The 17,949-nt window shown below is 32.3% G+C and overlaps 1 pseudogene; it reads right to left on the reverse strand.

Moving 5' to 3' along the window:
* Positions 1–3,769: 3,769 nt before the first annotated feature.
* On the reverse strand, positions 3,770–4,547 carry LOC120078181 (glutaredoxin-C13 pseudogene; annotated as a pseudogene).
* Between the last annotated feature and the right edge of the window lie 13,402 nt (positions 4,548–17,949).

Genomic DNA, 17,949 nt, shown 5'->3' on the forward strand with positions numbered 1-17,949 from the left:
TTATATCACCTATAATTGAAACAACTTAACTATATCATATATAATTAAATCCCTTTACTAATTTGAACAATTCAAATTAATCCAAAAACTAATTCTTAACTAATCTTATTGAGCTACCAAGGGGACCTCATGGACCTGTAGCTTGAAGCTCCAACGGTGCATGAATAATTAATTAAACTTTTTAATATTCACTATACACTAACTGTTGGGCACTCCACTAAAGACCGACAGTTACACTCTTTGCACTACAAATATATTTCTGCGTTCATTGGGTATAATCAATCAACAATACAATGATCCTTCACAAATTGCTCGTAAGTACAGTTGGGCCAAATTACCATTTTGCCCTTGTAGTTACATCTAACTCCTTAAGTACCACTGATTCCTCTAATGAATAATAGATCATAGTCCAACTATAACTAAATCCCTCTCAGGCCAGGAGAGAGTGTGGCGTCACATTGTTCAAGACCCGGAATCAGCCCTTAAGGGAGCAATTTATCTACTTACCCCTACTTTGGGGAAGGAGTGAATTTCATCTTGTGTAGTTATGTTCCCAGCTCCTTTATTAGACGAATCCCAAAATGGTAGGCTTGTTGAGTCGGTGATCTGGCCACTCTCACCCATACAAATCAAAGGACCGCCCTCATAGGCAGGAGTTCACAACTCACTCAGGATTCAGGTCATGTTACCTATGGTCATCTTGGTGAAATGTAAGTCTATATTATGAACAATGTTATATAATGAAACTAAACATTTCGTGATCTGGTCTTATACAAACTCCTTTGTATAGAATATTCCCATTTGCATGTACATGAATGATCAGATCAGATCATTTGTAGCACTTTACAACAATTGTAAAACCTACAAAGTGGGCTATACTCGTAGTGTCACCAAGATAAGGTACCCAACCTTATCCATCTACTACAGACCATTTAGGTTATCATTTAAACATGATCCAGCCGTATGTCTCTACATACATGTTTAAGTTACAAAGATAACCTTGGATGTTAGTTTATTGGTTTGTGGTTAATGCAACTAAAATATCATATATTTTATAGACAATGAATTGTTCAACAATGTTTACAAACTATAGAACCCTACGAGATTTAGGGAATCAACCCCAACGGTTTGAATAGTTAGCCAAATTTTAACTCCAATCTACTATTCTCCAACACTTAGAAATTTTTCGAAGTATTTTTACTTCCTCCAAGGCATAGTTTAGATACTTAGCCAATATTTCCTTCCAAGGCTTCAATTCCAAGTTCATCTCTCAACTTAAAGAATCCTGTGAGGGTTCGGGTGTTACACTAAACCCATGAAACATAGTTAAATCATGAACCCCAACTTGGAAGTGAGGCCTAATGTTATGGGTGATTTTGGGTTAAAAGGTAAAATCGACATATAGAAGAAGAAGAAGCTACTGGACCAAGAAGATGACAATAAACGGTCAACCTACTGTGCCTAGAGGATTAAATGGACCTAAGGAAAAGGACTAACTTGGCCCAAAGCCAAACCAACTTGGTTTGTACATGATACAAACTTATATGGGTCTAGAGAGGAGAGTCAGCTTGGCCCAAAGCCAAATTAGGCTGATTGGCCTCGACCTCAGCTAAGGCCAAGTCCATTGAATCAGACCTTATTCACATAATGTAATTAAGGTGAGTGGAAATGAACATCTCCCTGCACAAAGTAGGAAAATAATTTTAGTCTTAAAGTATCTTCAGGAACTCTATTCACCTTAAAAGAGCATCAATTGCACAAGAATTGTTTAAGATATTTATGGGATACTTGATGCAGTAATCCTACGAACTGTCCAAATGTGTTCAACATCCAAAACTATGAGAAGCTCTATCTCGAATGTATAGGTACCTCTATAGGTTGGGTCAAGAATTCCAATATCCAAAGTTTGGAACATGATGGCTGCATATTCTCTTATCGCTCTATCTCTATATTCTACTATGAAGATAGGATTTTGGGGTTTTGCAATTGGTTGTGGTGGTTGGCGCTAGTTGCCATTCTGCTGCACTCCATTTATATGGGAAGAATAGAAGGATTGACTTTAGGGTGATCCATTGGATTTTGCTGAACAAAAGCAACTTCTTCTAAATGTTCCTATGCGCTCAACTCTTTTTGCTCCAAACACTTTCATTTAGGTACTTGCTTGTTACAATAAAAGATCCTTTCTTTCTCAGGATCCGGTTAAAATAGGCACTACCTTCTTCTCATGTGCCAACTATCCCTTGCAAAGTTAGATTTTTCTTTGATATAGAGTCAATGCAGTCGCATTGAGTAGCACTATAAAAAAAAAATTATTTTTTTTTCAGCTGGTCCCCGACAATGACACAACAAACTTGATAGAACAAATGTATATGAACAGTAAAAATGTAATTTAAATTGGTCTAGTTCAAGCATACACTATGATCAAGTAAGAATAAATTTAGTGGTATTCCAAGTATCTTATCCCATGAGGCTAAATGTAATTCAATTTCTCTTAAAACAATACTAATAATGAAAATTGATGGTAGCTTAGTGATAATAGAAGAGATTTGGTATTGCACATAATATTAAAATAAACAATAGATAAAAGTAGAAATTTACATTCAAGTTTCAACCAACGAGCTTTATGTCTTGAGCTATGTGACCATCACATCGATAGTGACGAACATTGGACAAAAAACTTCTCCTATTTAGCCTTGTTCACAAGTACTTTTAGGAGCCTATGTAGCTAATTCTGTATTTCTACGATTAGCTAAATCTTAGATTATGTCAAGAAATTTCTAAGTCCTATGATGTACCTTATCTCTAAGGTTACATGACAACCTATGTCTAGGCTTTAATTCCATATTCCTTTGTAAAATCTATTTTATCTTAACCTTCTCAGTGTAATATTCCACTAACATGTATATGGTCACTTTAACTTGAAAAGATATCAATAAACTCAACAGAGAAAATATAAAGGTCAAGGTAACATGATGAATTAACATTTGCTCAAGCCATAAGTGTTAGGGTATCCATATGACTGAATCTCTTAGAAATTTAGCTTATAATTAGAAAAGAATGAATAAATTTCATTAATTTAAAAGCCATGAGTTACAATGTCAACTTTCAAAGAGTAGAAAATAAAGAAATGAAAAGTACAATGAAAGAACTAAACAAATGCTGGAAAATAAATAGTAACAAGACTCCTTGAGGCAAAATCTCACACTCAAAGGCTCTCTAGATCGGATTCAACCTCTTTCTAACGAACACAAATGACTGGGCATGATCTAAAAATTTAAGGTTTTCGATGCAGGTGAATCATTCCTTGATTTCTGCAAAAACAGTTAAAACCACTATAAAAGATTATAAAATCGGTCCAAAACAGTTAAAACTAACTTATAGTGGTTCAAGAGCACATGTTCACTCATTTTGCTCTTTTTAGGCCATTTTGGGGTCAAAATATCATTTGGAACTCTTCTTTTTCTAAGGAAGAGAGTAACTATATATAGTGAAAATTTGTACTTTTTGACATCTATCAAATTTCTTCTCAAAAAATTCAAATTTACCATTGTTACCACTTGGAGATCAAACCACTTTACCTGGCCCAATTTTGGCATCAACACTCACCCTTTTCTCTAAATGTTTATTTGAGGTAAGAATGTGGCAACTTAGATAGACGATAGAGTTTGATCGAAAGGCCATGGGAGAGTTAACTTAGTCCATAGTTTCCAATTGAACTTATTATTGTTGTGGAGAGTTCACATAGTAAAGGGAATATGTAGGTAGTTCCTTTGAAACAACATTAGGTTAACAATAAATAGCAACGATAATAATTTAATATTCTACAAGGATATGACAATATTTCAAGTTTTCAACAAAAAAAAAAAAAAAAAAATCTAGAAATTAGACTAGGAAGGATATTAAAAATATAGAAAAAGAAAAAGAAAGAAAAGTTCTATGCTATAAAAGCCCATATCAACTTTCAGACCTTGTTGATATACAGTTGTTTTATTCATTACGTACCCAAACATTACAGTACATAACATAAAAAGCTTCTAACTTTTGGCAAATATGAGGTTGTTGATTGAGGAGACGACATATATGATATCATCTTAGTTCTCTTGAACCACCTTGTATGGCTTCAACATTCGATTGAGATCTCCACTTAGGTGAAGAGACATAACTTCATTGGTTGACCCGACGAGTTCTCCGGCAATGAAGACGGCAGGAACGGGCGGCGTGTTGCAGACCTGCAGCCTTACAAGGGCCTTCTCCATGTCTCTTCCTTCAGGGTCTTGGTCAAGCTCATACACCATGGGACTAACTCCAAGATCCCTTAGAAGAACACTCACTGCATAACAAAGGCAGCAAGAACTCTTGCTTATTATCAGCACTTCATTTTCAGCTGCTAATCTCCTCACCTTTTCCATTCACTAACTTAAAAACCCTCTTTTTTCCTCTGTTGCCCTTCAAAAGTGTTCTACTTTGAAAGTCTCTCACACTACTCCTATTTAGAGATGTGTGGAAGGGCTTTAATAAGAGTAAATTTTGGTTTTTCAATAAAAGAAGTGTGTTTTTGGTTTATATATATAGGGGATGATGATGATGTAGAAAAAGAAAAGGCTGCTATACACTGAATTTGAAAAGGATTGATCGTTCAAAGAGGATCTTTTCTTTTTTCTTTCCTTTTCAGAATCTAAACTGTGAAAGTATCTTGCAAGTAGAAGGAGGTTTTTGTTGGTTTCATGAAATATTCCAAGTTGTATATTTGGAAATATATATAATTCTTTGCTAACTCTTCTCTCTATGTTTTAGTTTCTTCGAACTGGTGTATGTGCAAATTTTTAGGTGAGAAAATTTTCATATTTTGTTTTGTATCCCTCCAGGCCACTTTAAATAAACATAATTTAAAATATTATGATACACTCATATATTGAAAGTCAAATATTAAAAGACAAACAAATTAAACATATAACATCATAATTTGGAATATTTATTTCTTAACAATTATTTTTAGCTAAAATTTTTATTGTCTTAGTTTCTAGTTCAAGACAATAAGATCTCTCCTTTGTACCTCATATAGATTTCAACTTTCTTTGCATTAAATTATATGTTTTAGTGAAATTCAGTTTGGCTAGTTCATATATGAAAATAGTGTGTGGAGATTTAAATCAGGTAAACCTATGGTCTTAGGGTGTTCTTGGGTTGAGTTGAAGGACTTTTTAGATCCAACCCAATTGTTCGGGTTAATTTCTTCAACCCAAATAACCCTTTCTTACAAGAGGAACCCAACCCAACCATGAAACATTTGGGTTGGGTTGGGTTGGTTCGGGTTGATCGGGTTATTTTTGTTCTAAAAGAAAGTAAATTATTAATATGTAAAAATTTGATTTAATTATTTTCATATATTGAATTAAGATTAACAATTCAATTTCAATTTATATAATGAATATTTTCTTTCTAAAGTGCTAAAAAACTATTTTTAGGAGTTGTTGGAGAATAAATTATCCCAAAAAAATTGATAAAACTTAAATAAATATATGTATATATGATTATATCATAAGTAAAAAATATACATTGTAAAGTCAATAATAAGTTCAGATGGTTTGGATCATTTTAGGTGAATCCATGAACAACTCAACTCACAAAAATTCACAAAAATTTCATTTATTTGAACCCAATCAAACCCAAATGAGTTGATAACCCAACTCAAACCGCATGGATTGGGTTGGGTTGATCGGTTTTTTTTTAACACCCCTAAAAGGTTTCGTCTCCAAAACAATATTTTCATAGAAACTTTAAGGGATGAAAGATGAACTTACCTAATACTTTATGCATAGAGGGGTTAAATCTAGGGTTTTCTCTAATTCTCTTCGAGATTAGACTCAAGAAAATGGAGTTAGGCTAACCAGCGAGGAGGAAGGAATCAGGGGCCTACAGGAAGAAGGCTCTATGAACCAGGTTGGCCTCAGGTTCAGAGGCTGAGGCAAGGCTCCCCTCAGTCTAGTTCGTAATTCGACTGACTGACCAATTGCCTCTTTTTTGTAGAGTTCTTTGAGGTCTTGTTCGGGCCTTTCATTCTCACCTCCAACATTTTTCAAACTACGATAAATTTTGACTATGCTTATTTAGGTTTTACTCGAAGAAAAATTCAATATGTATTTTTTTTTTTTTTTTGCGTTGAAAGTGAAGCAATCCAAACATTTGATCTCTTATGAGGGAGGACACTTTAACCAAATGATGCCCTAAGTTGGTAGATTTCACATGGATCATGGCCCAAAAAATATTTAAAATTATAAGGGGTTAATATCTTAAAATTTGGAATTTTTTTTCAAATATGACTTTTAGGGTTAATTTTGGACCATTATACATTTTTCATTTATTTATATCCGACTTTTATATATTTTTTCCTATTTTCGAAGCTACTTTAATGATAAGGAGAGAAAATACATTTATTATAGAAAGAGAAAATGCATTTAGTATAATTTTTCTCATTTATCAATTGGAAGAGAAAATACATTTATTTTATTTTTTTTCCATTTTCTAATTTGGAAAAAAAATGTATTTTATGAAATTTTATTTTCTATTTATGTTGGTTATAGGTATCAACCTATTGGCTTTCTTGATGGATTAAAGGTTTTTTTAAATATACCTTAGAACATTTTTTATGGATTAAAGGGTTTTTTAAATATACCTTAGAATATTTTGTTAGGTATTTGAAAATATTCTAACTAATATATGAAATATACTATAGTTCATAAATTAGAGATTGACTCAATGTTTGACATAAATTACAGTACAAACCGATATACGAAATATAGCACAGTATATAAATCTTCATAATTTTCATTTACACCATATTATATATATCATAATACATGAAATCTAAATAAAAAAATACTCTCATTTATATCAGATAAACGAATATATATACCACAATATATATCAAATTTCCTACAGAAGCTAAAAAAAAGTACATATATATCACAATATATATGAAAAATAGGAAAAAAAATAAAACTAAAAGTTGAATCGGGTCAGTCGTTCATCTTTTCCAAGTCCGCCGTTGCCATTCATTTATTTTGAGCTTGCTGTCGCCATCCATTTGCTCCGAATTCGTCATTTTTGTTTGTCCACTTGGAGTCCGCCATCACCGTTCTTGCCATCTCGTGCTTGCCCCATCGTCGAAATGCCCCATGCCATCCATCTCTAGCTTGTAACTCATACCACTGGAAGGAGAAAAAAGAGAGAGGGAGAAGAAGAAAAGAGAGGGAGGAGGAAGAAATGACCTTGAAGCATGGGGAAGAGAATAGATGCATGAGGGAGAGAGAATAATATATATATATATATATAACAGGTGAGGGCTAAATTGTAAATAGCTACTGATATTAGTGAAAGTAGGAAGACATAGGTTTTTTTTTTTTTTTTTTTTTTTTTTTTTTGTAGAAAATAAAATGTTCAAGACATTAATGTAATATGGACCTTTTTTTAGATCTTTTATGTAGAAACAAATTCTAATGAACTATTTGGGTTTTGACAAAATATTAGAAGTACAATTGCTCACATTGAAAAAGTTCAAGTGATAGAATCCAAGTACTATAAAAGGAGCCTATAACTTTGGTTTTAAATTGTCTCAATTAGAAACACCTTATGTTTGAGTGTGCTAATTCTAGTTAACTTATCTTTTGTATTCTCTAGTATAAGAGTGCAAAGAGCATGTGAGTTGTCAAAAGTTTTGAGAGAGTGTTATTGTAATTGGGATCGGAAGAGAGAATTATTCCCTATGATTGTAATAACTTTTTACATAGTAAAACTTTTCTCGTTCGTGGTCTTTTTTCCGATTTAGAGTTTTTCCACGTTAATTCTAGTGTTCCTACTTTTATTGCTTTCTTTCAAAAGCTTTAAATTATTTTTCTACTTAGGTATGCGATAGAAGTGAAATATATTTTTCCCTAACATTAGCTACCAAACATGTATTTAAAACTAGTCACAACTTAAACATCTTTTGCTTTTCATTATATTTCTTGGTTTCAAATTCTTGCCTTTTTTTTTTAATAGACAATATTATTATACAACAACAAGATGGATCCCACAGTCCGAGATCAAGACACCATAACAAACAAAGCACCTACATAAACAACGTGCAGCCGGAAGACTCAAAACGATCAACCCAAACGAGTACAACGCAAAAACAGAGAGACGAACAATCCAAGTTTATTTGTGAAAAAGAAGAAAGAAATGAATTACCAAAAACACATGGTTAAGAAAAAAGAAGGGAAAGTTATGGAACAAGTTGGAAGTGTTTGAATACTTTCGTCCCATGAAGAAGAAGAGAATGAAGAGAGGGAGAGATAAAAAGGAGCAGTATCTTTTGAGAATTGAGATTGGTTCTACTTTAGAAGGGATCTTGTGAAATTACATGATAAAAAAAAACCTTAGAAGATTCAACAAAAGCAATAGATTCTAACAAAAACGTTCGTCAATTTATTCCACATATATCCTTCAAATCCCCACCTTTTTGAATCTTTGTGCTGGAAGATTAATTCAATGCTGCGATTCTTTTTCCAGGACCACCTCTTGATCCATACCTACTCCCTTAGGCTTTTCCAACATTTTCCCTATGATACTCTTCTCGTTTCATTATCATTCCGGACTCGTTTGGTAACTATTTTGTTTTAGAAATTTATGTTTGTTATCTCCCAATTTCATTCTCATTGATTTCACTTTCTTCGGGTAAATTTCTAGATTCTTAGTCAAAATCTTAAAAAAAAAACCTAGGTTCAAAAACTACTTTTCTTGGTTTTCAAAACTTTTGACTTTATTTTTTAAAATATAATTGGAAGAAAAGGGACAACATAACATTTAAATTTAGAGGTGAAGGTATAATTTAGAACCTTAATTTTCAAAAACAAAATGGTTAACAAACGATGTTTTAGTTTTTTTTTTTTTTAGTTTTTGAAAATTAAGTGTATTTCCTCTTAATTTCTCATAATGATTTTTCTTTTTAATCTTAGAGTCGAACTTTAACCCAAATAGCAATAACAGAAAATCGAAAAACTAAGGTCTTATTTGATAACCATTTTATTTTTGGTCTTTGGATTTGAAAATTAAGTTATGTTATGTTCATTATTTAAAATGATTTGCATTTTTCTTAAGTACAATGGTTGAATTCTTAGTTAAATTTAAAAAACAAACATAAGTTTTTAAAAACTACTATTTTAGTTTACGAATTTTGGCTTGATTTTGTAAACCACCGACAAAAAGTAGATAACAAAAGAAGAATTTTGAAGATAAAAGTAATGTTTATATACTTAATTTTAAAAATAAAAAAAATAAAAAAAATCAAATGATTATGAAATAGGGGTCATTTATTAAATGAGTTGTGAGTTATTAGTTTATTATGTATTGGTAGTTGTCAAAATATTACAAGTGTAAGATTGTTATAATTAGATTTAGTTTAGTATGAGAATCTCTTCTGATATGCATTGGGTTTTGTTTTATGATTTCTTCTTGGGATATGAATATAAATCTTTTTATCAATTAAAAATATCTCTTCAACTCAGTAGTTCCTTTTAGAATTTTTTTTCTCTATAACTTTTTCTGAGAATTAAAAAGTAATTCCCAACTTCTTGGAGTATATTGCTTTTTTATGCAATAAAGTTTTACATTTAACTACTAGATTGTGTCACTATTTCTTTACAAAATTTTGTAAAAATAGTTAAAATAACCTTTTTTTTCTCTCACAATATGTGAGATGTGGATATGTGAAGTGAGAGAATCTATCATTTGATTTTGAAGTCGATCGTATAAATTCTATGTCAGTTAGGTTATGTTGATCATGTTGGCGAATTCAAGCATACTAAATAAACTGAATTCGAAAATGGTTTCTCCCAATAAAAATCTGTCATGCGATAGTTTTTTATTTGATTTTTAAAATTTTTCTCTATTATGTATAAAAGGAGATAGCATGAAGATTAGGTGCAGTTGGGTATTTGATAATTGTATATGTTATATAAAACTTAAAATTTTCTATTTAACTAGTTTAAGTCATCACAAGTATTATTGCGTTGTTTTCAAATATAGAAAAATGAACAAAAATATTTATAAAATATAGCAAAATTTTAGAACTATCAATGATAGACGTTAGCAATGTCTATCAACGTCTATCCTTGATAGTTCTTAAATTTTACTATATCTTATTAATATTTTCAACAGTTTTACCATTAGAAATAATTTTTCATGATTATTTATGAACAACCTACAATTGTATTTTATTCCCATGAAAAGACAAGGTCTTCACTACGAGAATATCTACTTTATTTTGACTAACTTTATTTTGGGAAAATGTATTCGAACAACTTTTAGTGGGAGCTCTTGCTCCGTAGAACATGTGTTTCTCCTTAGAACATGTGTGTGCTTGAAGAATGAGTGACGTAAGAAGATTGTGAGCAAATATTCTCAAGCCATAGAGATGTGTTTTTATTTCTATTTTCTATTATTCTAATTTTACCCTCATTTATGTAAGATAGTGATGTTACTTCATATTTGATTATTAGTACGTCGATATACTTTATTTTTTATATATTAAACTGATATACTTTAAACATGGTATATCATTTTTGCAATCAATGTACTATGATTTTAATTGTATCATGGTGGAAGTGTTGTTTATATTTTGATATGGAGTTGTTTTCATTCAATTAGTTTGATTGGTTTTGACAATAGTTTTCTTACGTTTTCAAAAATTCTATCTATGTATCTTAATTGCATTAACTGTGTGATAGATCCTAAAAAGTGCTATCTTATTCACTTAATTCAGGCTCATTCTAGATTTTAAATGATAATTTTATGATTTTGTAGATCTCGAATATCAAGAAGGTAGGATTAACCATCGAGGCAGAAATTGGGCATCAATAGACCAAAACAGAGCTCTGAAGCATCAATCGAGCAAAATAGGCAATAATTATAAAATTTCCCTAAGGGTACTATTGCAATGCTTGTGCGTGACACCATAGACAGTAGCTAACTCAAGCAACAGCGTCGCAACGTGGTTCGACACTATTGCGGGCTGTCAATTCTAGAAGCATTAGGCGAAGACAGCTTTGCGACGTTGTCTTGTGCCGTCGCAGTGCCATCATAAGACGGGATATGTGCACACAATGCCTACACGATTATTATAAATATCTATTATCACCTCAAAGGGTTTTGTGTCCTATCTTCTCTAGCCTCCAGTTATGATTCTTGCACTATTCCATCAGATTTTGACAGCACTAAATGTTGAAAATTTATAATTAGATATAAATAAAATGTGGAAACTAAATTATATCTAAAATTTCCACATCCACAAGTTAGAGCCAAAAAAATTAACAATCATAGAATTAGCAAAATAACTAAGACAAGGAAAAAGAGAATGACAACAAATACTGGTTCACCTCAAACACGAGACTACATCCAGTCTTTTACAACTGCAGATTCTACTGTGATGAAGATTGCAAAGTTCCAAAACTTACATTACAAAACTCTCCCAAATAGCCCAACACGAACTATTTGATTTCCTATATCACAATTTGGTATCTTGGAATTAACAATAAAAAAGAAACACTTAAAGGAAAAATACACACTGTATGTTTTCACTTTTCACTGCAGCACACACGAAACTCCTCAAAAAAGGTGTGCTTCTGTTGTTCAAAAAAGGATGCACACTACCACTTTTTAATTTACCGTCAGTTTTTCTTTTCTTGCCTTCAATTTTCCAATTAACTGGCATCCACTGTCTCTCTGATCCTTTAACAACACTAAACCAATATCTGTATAGTGTATAATTTATGTGACCAACTGTCGCTACCTAGGATCCCAACATGAATTTACACTAGCGACTGCCAAACTCATACCTCTAAGCCTCATCATCCAATTTGGCAATAGGGACGAGATTTATCTTCATCATAGGCACAAACCTGACATCTCGTAGTACTAACACCAAACTATCTTCAGATTAATGTTCCTAATTCCAGTAATCTTGGAAACTCTTCTATTCCCCATTCTCACTAGACCACAATGTCCTGATGTGAAAGATGTGAATAGACTTCTATATAAAGCAATATGTACAAAAGTTGCACTTAATTGTCCATTCAGATGAGTGATTACTACTTTGTGTATAACTCTCAACACATGCATAGACATCACTAATTATTTCTTCATCAGTTTCAACTAGATTTATCGTTACTTCTTCAGTTTCAACCAAATTTACCTCCTGTTTTCTTTTCTTATTCTTTTCTAATTTCCTATATTGATTTTTGAAATGACATTTCTTGTGACAGTAAAAACACTCTATCTCTTTATTCCTATTCTTCCACTTTTTATTTCTGCAACTCGACCCATCATTTTCAGAGTCCACCTTGCCTTTACCTTTAGTCACCACTAAAACTAAACCTGTAGTAGATTTTTCACTACTATCTTTCTTACGAATTTCTTTAGATCTTAAATAAAAAATTTCTGAAAAATTAAGTGTTATCTCCTATTGAATTACACTGCAATTTTCATGATCTCCCAACTATTAGGTAATACATCAATAATTGAATAGCATACACCTCATCAGTAAATTCTATTTTAATAGATTTTAACTGATTAATTAAAACGATAATCTCATTTATATAAGAATTTATAGAAGCATTCTCAACCATTTGCATATTAAAATACTTCTTAAGAAGATAAGCCTTACTATTGGCAGATGGTTTTTCATACCTGTTTCTAAGCATTGTCATTAACTTCACTGCATTAGTTTCATCGGCTACAAGACTAGCACCTTTCATTGATAACACATCCTAATGATCGCAACTGCTTCTTCATTCAGGTTCTCCTAATCTTCATCTAAAATTCATTTCGGTCTCTCTTTTAATGCTTTATGCAATTTAATGTAAGTCAAGGAATCTTTTAACTTGTATCTTCCAATACAAGTGAGGTTAAAGCTGAAGATGGCAGGTGTATGCTACACACGGTATTTTTTCACTTCTCACTACCACACACACGAAATTGCTAAAAAAAAGGTGTGCTTCTACCGTTAAAAAAAGGATGTCGATTGCCATTTTTTTTTTTTAAATTTACCGTCGGTTTTTCTTCTTCTTGCCTTCAATTTTCCAATTAAACACATATATAATGTAAACTAATTGAATGGGCCAAGCCCAAGATGGATTTTACGACTGAAACAAAATTCCCTTTTAGTTTTGACTTCAGTCAAATTCATTAATTAGAATTATATATATATAATTAACTCATTAATTATAATTATATTATATACATACACACAAATATATATATATATACATTTATATTTTTATTCCATCATGTGTGCTTCCATAGAGTTTTGTCTCCACAACTCCAACAATAAAAATGTGCTATCGTTCTCCGCTTAATTTGAGGCCGTTCCTAGGTTTTATATGTTTATTTTTTTATTTTACAGGTATGAAGCATCTAAGAGGTAGAACGGAGCATTAGTGCCAAAACAGTACGAAAACGGAGCTTAATTGTATCAACAAGGAAAGAAGGAGCCAAATTACCTTTTGGCCCCTGGAGTCATGTCGTGATACTTTTCCACAAGAGGAGGATTTGTTAAAATGCAAGCAGCGTCCTTGAAGAGTTTTGAATACCCACAGAGGAAGCGTTAAATGCAATCATATCTCTAATTTTTATTTTACATAACAATTAAAGTAGAGAATGAAAATAAACGATAAACAATTTTACATCGAGCATATTGTCTTCTGTGAAATCTAAGAGGAAATATAGGGAATTCGAAAGACTTACCATTGAAGAACAAATTCTTTACGAATCCTCTCCTGATCACTACAAGATCACGAACAATTCCAACTCTTCCCACGTTCTCACGAATACGACAATGCTCTAAAGAAATGAACATCACTAATAGCTCTTCCTCGTTATTCTCAAAGACGAGAACCACTAGAGAGGAGTGGGCTTCTAGGGTTTAATTTTTGTTAAGAAGAGTTTTGATTTGCTTGATAGAAAAAGTACAGAGAACACACTGAGAATATGAGAGATCCAGGGAAGAAGAGGAATACCCTCTGTGTTTTCACATTGGTTTTTGAGAGTGTAGGTTGAGGGAGTTATTAACATAACTAAATTAAATTCAAATGAATTTAATTTATTATATATATATATATAGATATATATATATATATATATATATATATATATTTATATTATATATATATAAACTGCTTTAATATAACAAATCATATGTTATATCACATATAATATAACCTATAATTTTTAATCTCTCATATAACCTATAGTATTAATATGAAACATATTCATATTAATTGCAACCTATAGTTTTTATATGACTCACAATTATATACTTAATATTTGAATCATATACAAAATTTATTTTCTTTCAAATAGAACTTTATACTATAATGTATCACATAGATTATATTAATTCCCCATACATGTTTATGTTACAATAGATAACCTTGGATCTCAGTTTGTTGGCTCTTGGGTCAATGTACCTAAATGTCGAATAAAATACCTCTTATTTTATTAAATAAATAAAATATTTGTACAAATACAATTACAAATTATAAGACCACGAGATTTAGGACATCAACCCCACAACCTCTCACTTCTCTTAACGCTAGTGGGGTATACATGATCAAAGTACAAACTAGTACAATAGTACATAAAAAACAAGAAACTAGGGCATACAATACGCGCCCAGTATAAATCTTCCATTTTTCCTAGACTAGATGAGGCATGCTTGGTAGACCCAGACTCTCCAAGTGACCCTTTATAGTGATAATAGTGGTGTTGTGGCTAATTTCAGGGAGCCTAGGAGCCACAAACGTGGAAATCATATAGAGCGCAAGTATCACCTGATTCGAGAGATTGTGCATCGAAGGAACGTGATCGTCACGAAGATTGCTTCAGAGCACAACGTTGCTAATATGTTTACAAAGACTCTCACGGCTAAGGTGTTTGAGGCTCTCACGGCTAAGGGCTTTGACATATCCATATCAACTTCAGATTAGTCAAGAACTTCCTGAACCATACGGCCTTCTTGGTAGATTCATAACACACTACATACTTTGCCACCATGGTGGAGTCAACGATGCAAACTTGCTTTATGCTTCATCAGACTACAATCCTCCCATTAGTAGTGAATACTGATCCTGAAGTGGATTTCCTAGAATTTCTATCAATCTAAAAATCAAAGTCAGTGAGCCTTATAGACCAATAGGAAAGCATGTAGTCCCTCATTCTTCTAAGATACTTGAGGATGGTTTTAACTATTGTCCAGTGATCTAATCCAGAATTAGACTGATATTTACTGACTATCCCCACCGCATAGTAAATGTCAGGTCTAGTACATAATATTGTATACATCAGGCTGCCAATAACCGATGCATAGGGATTCGTCCCATCTCCTCAAATTCTTGAGGCATCTTAGGACACTATTTTTTAGCAAGATAATTCCATGCCTGAAAGGTAGTAAACTTCTTTTGGAGTTTTGTATAGAATATTTGATAAACATATTGCCAATGTATGATGCCTAAGACAAGACCAACAATTTGTTCTTACAATCCTTAAAGATCTGAATGCCTAGAACAAAGTGCCCCTCTCCCAAATATTTCATTTGAAATTGGGTTGCCAACCATTGTTTTATATCAGTCAGTAGACCTACATCATTCCTAATGAGTAGATATCATCATACAAAACTAGGAAAGCTATTGAACTATTGATCAACTTCTTCTAGACATAAGGCTCATCAATATTTTGATCAAAGTCATAAGATTTTTTTCGTAGTATCGAAACTTATATTCTAGAATTGAGAAGCTTGTTCCAGTCCATAAAAAGACCTTTTAAGCTTGCTAACTTTTTGCTCTTGACCTTGAGTTATGAATCCCTCTGGTTGTTTCATAAAGATGGTTTTCTCTAGATTGTCATTCAGAAAAGCAGTATTGATGTCCATTTGCTAAATCTCATAGTCATAATATGCGGCAATCGACAAGAGTATCCTGAAGGGATTGGATCTCGCAGCGGAAGTGTTTTCTGAGGAACGCCTAGCATCTCACAATTCAATTTTTACGTTAAAAAAATCATTATTCTAAACAGAATATATAAACATGTAAATTAGCATGCATTAGGGAAAATATTACAACAATTCTTACTTTCGTAGATTCCCTAATACCATGAACAAGCCTCTCCAAGGTTCCAACGAACGGATCTCCAAACGGACTTGACGAACAACTCTTTGAACGATCTTGAACACTACCATGAGAGAAACCTCGTTATTCTCTTAGGATTCCAATAGAGGATAGGTGGTATCCAACTATTGGGAAAGGGAGAGGCTCAGAGAAAGATCTGCACAATAACACTAGGATGTTGCTTGTCAGAGTTTCTCTCTACAATGAGACTGTATTAAAATTGTGTGTTTCGCAATGGGCCATAGGGAGGTCATTATTTAGAGAAGGGCCAAACCCTTTTGCTAATATATTTTTCTTTTCTGTAATTAATTAAATAACACTTATTAATTAATGAGTCCAATTGAAACACTTATTTAATTTTTATTTGCACAATAACTAAATAACCAGCTATATATTAAACCCAATTTAATGTATAATTTAATTATCATATGTATCATATGTATATGTGCAATACCTCTCTATTAATTAATTCTTTGTGAATTTAATTAACTTGAATTAGTTAATTTGAATCTTATTAAAATGTTACTTTCCAATTTAATTATAGACCATATTCATAATTAATTATATATTATCACATTAATATATAATTTTCTGAAATTAATTTGAATAATTCAAATATTCATTTTAAGTATCGTTTAGTGAGCTAACGAGTGGACCTGGTAGACCTGTTGATCAGAAGTCCAACGATATGAGATTAATTGGTTAAACTTTTTAACCAAGTTAATCAATATTCGTTAACTGTGAGTACACTCCGCTAGAGACCCACAACTGCACTCTTCTCACTACAAATATATTTTTGTGTCCACGGATATAGACCAATACCAACAAGTTAGTCCTTCACAAGTGTTTGTAACACCACTGGGTCAAATTACCTTTTTATCCTTAAGTTACCTCTGAATCCTTAAATGCCAGTGCTCCTCTAATGAACAACCTGTTTATGGTCAACCAATAAACAGAAACCCCTCTTGGGTCAATGAGAGGGTAGAGCCATTTGTTCAAGTCTCGAAGATACCACTTAAGGGAACATTCATCTACTTACCATTAAGGTGGGAAGGAGAGAATTTCATCTTATATCATTATGTTCCCAGCTCCCTACTCGATCTTGTCCCCAAAATGGTATGCATATTGGGTCGGTGATCTGACCACCTCACTCATACAAATTAAAGGACAATCCCCTCGTAAACAGGAGTTAATAATATACTCAGGATGAAGACTAAGTTGTCTGGGTCATCCAATTAAAATAAGAACCTAACTAGTTAACGATATTATATCTAGTAGTTACTATTTCACTATCCAGTCTTATACAAAAATGACATAGGATATCCTCACTCATGTGTCACCTACACGAATGCATTGGATTATTGCATTTGTATTGAATATAAAGTGGGTCGTATCCATAGTGTTATTAGGTTAAGATACCCAACCTTATCCCTATACTATAGACTCTTTAGGCTGTATCTTGAAAATTGATCTATGTTTGTCTCCACATACAGTTCAAGACTCATAAGACAACCTTGGATGTTAGTTTATTGGATTTAGGATTATTAAGATAAAATAGACAAATAACACAAACAATATCATTTATTGAGTTAATATTGATAACTCTTTATTGATGACGATCAATTAATAACATTTACTATCTACATATTTTAAGGCATAAAACTCGACATATCCAGATAGACTTTAACATGGCAATAGGTGAGAAAGTCCCCTCATAGTCAATTCCCTCAACTTAGGTATGACCCTTTGCCACCAG

The sequence above is a fragment of the Benincasa hispida genome, chromosome 5 (assembly GCF_027475165.1).
Source record: "Benincasa hispida cultivar pf3 chromosome 5, pf3_genome.v1.1, whole genome shotgun sequence".
Taxonomy (NCBI): domain Eukaryota; kingdom Viridiplantae; phylum Streptophyta; class Magnoliopsida; order Cucurbitales; family Cucurbitaceae; genus Benincasa; species Benincasa hispida.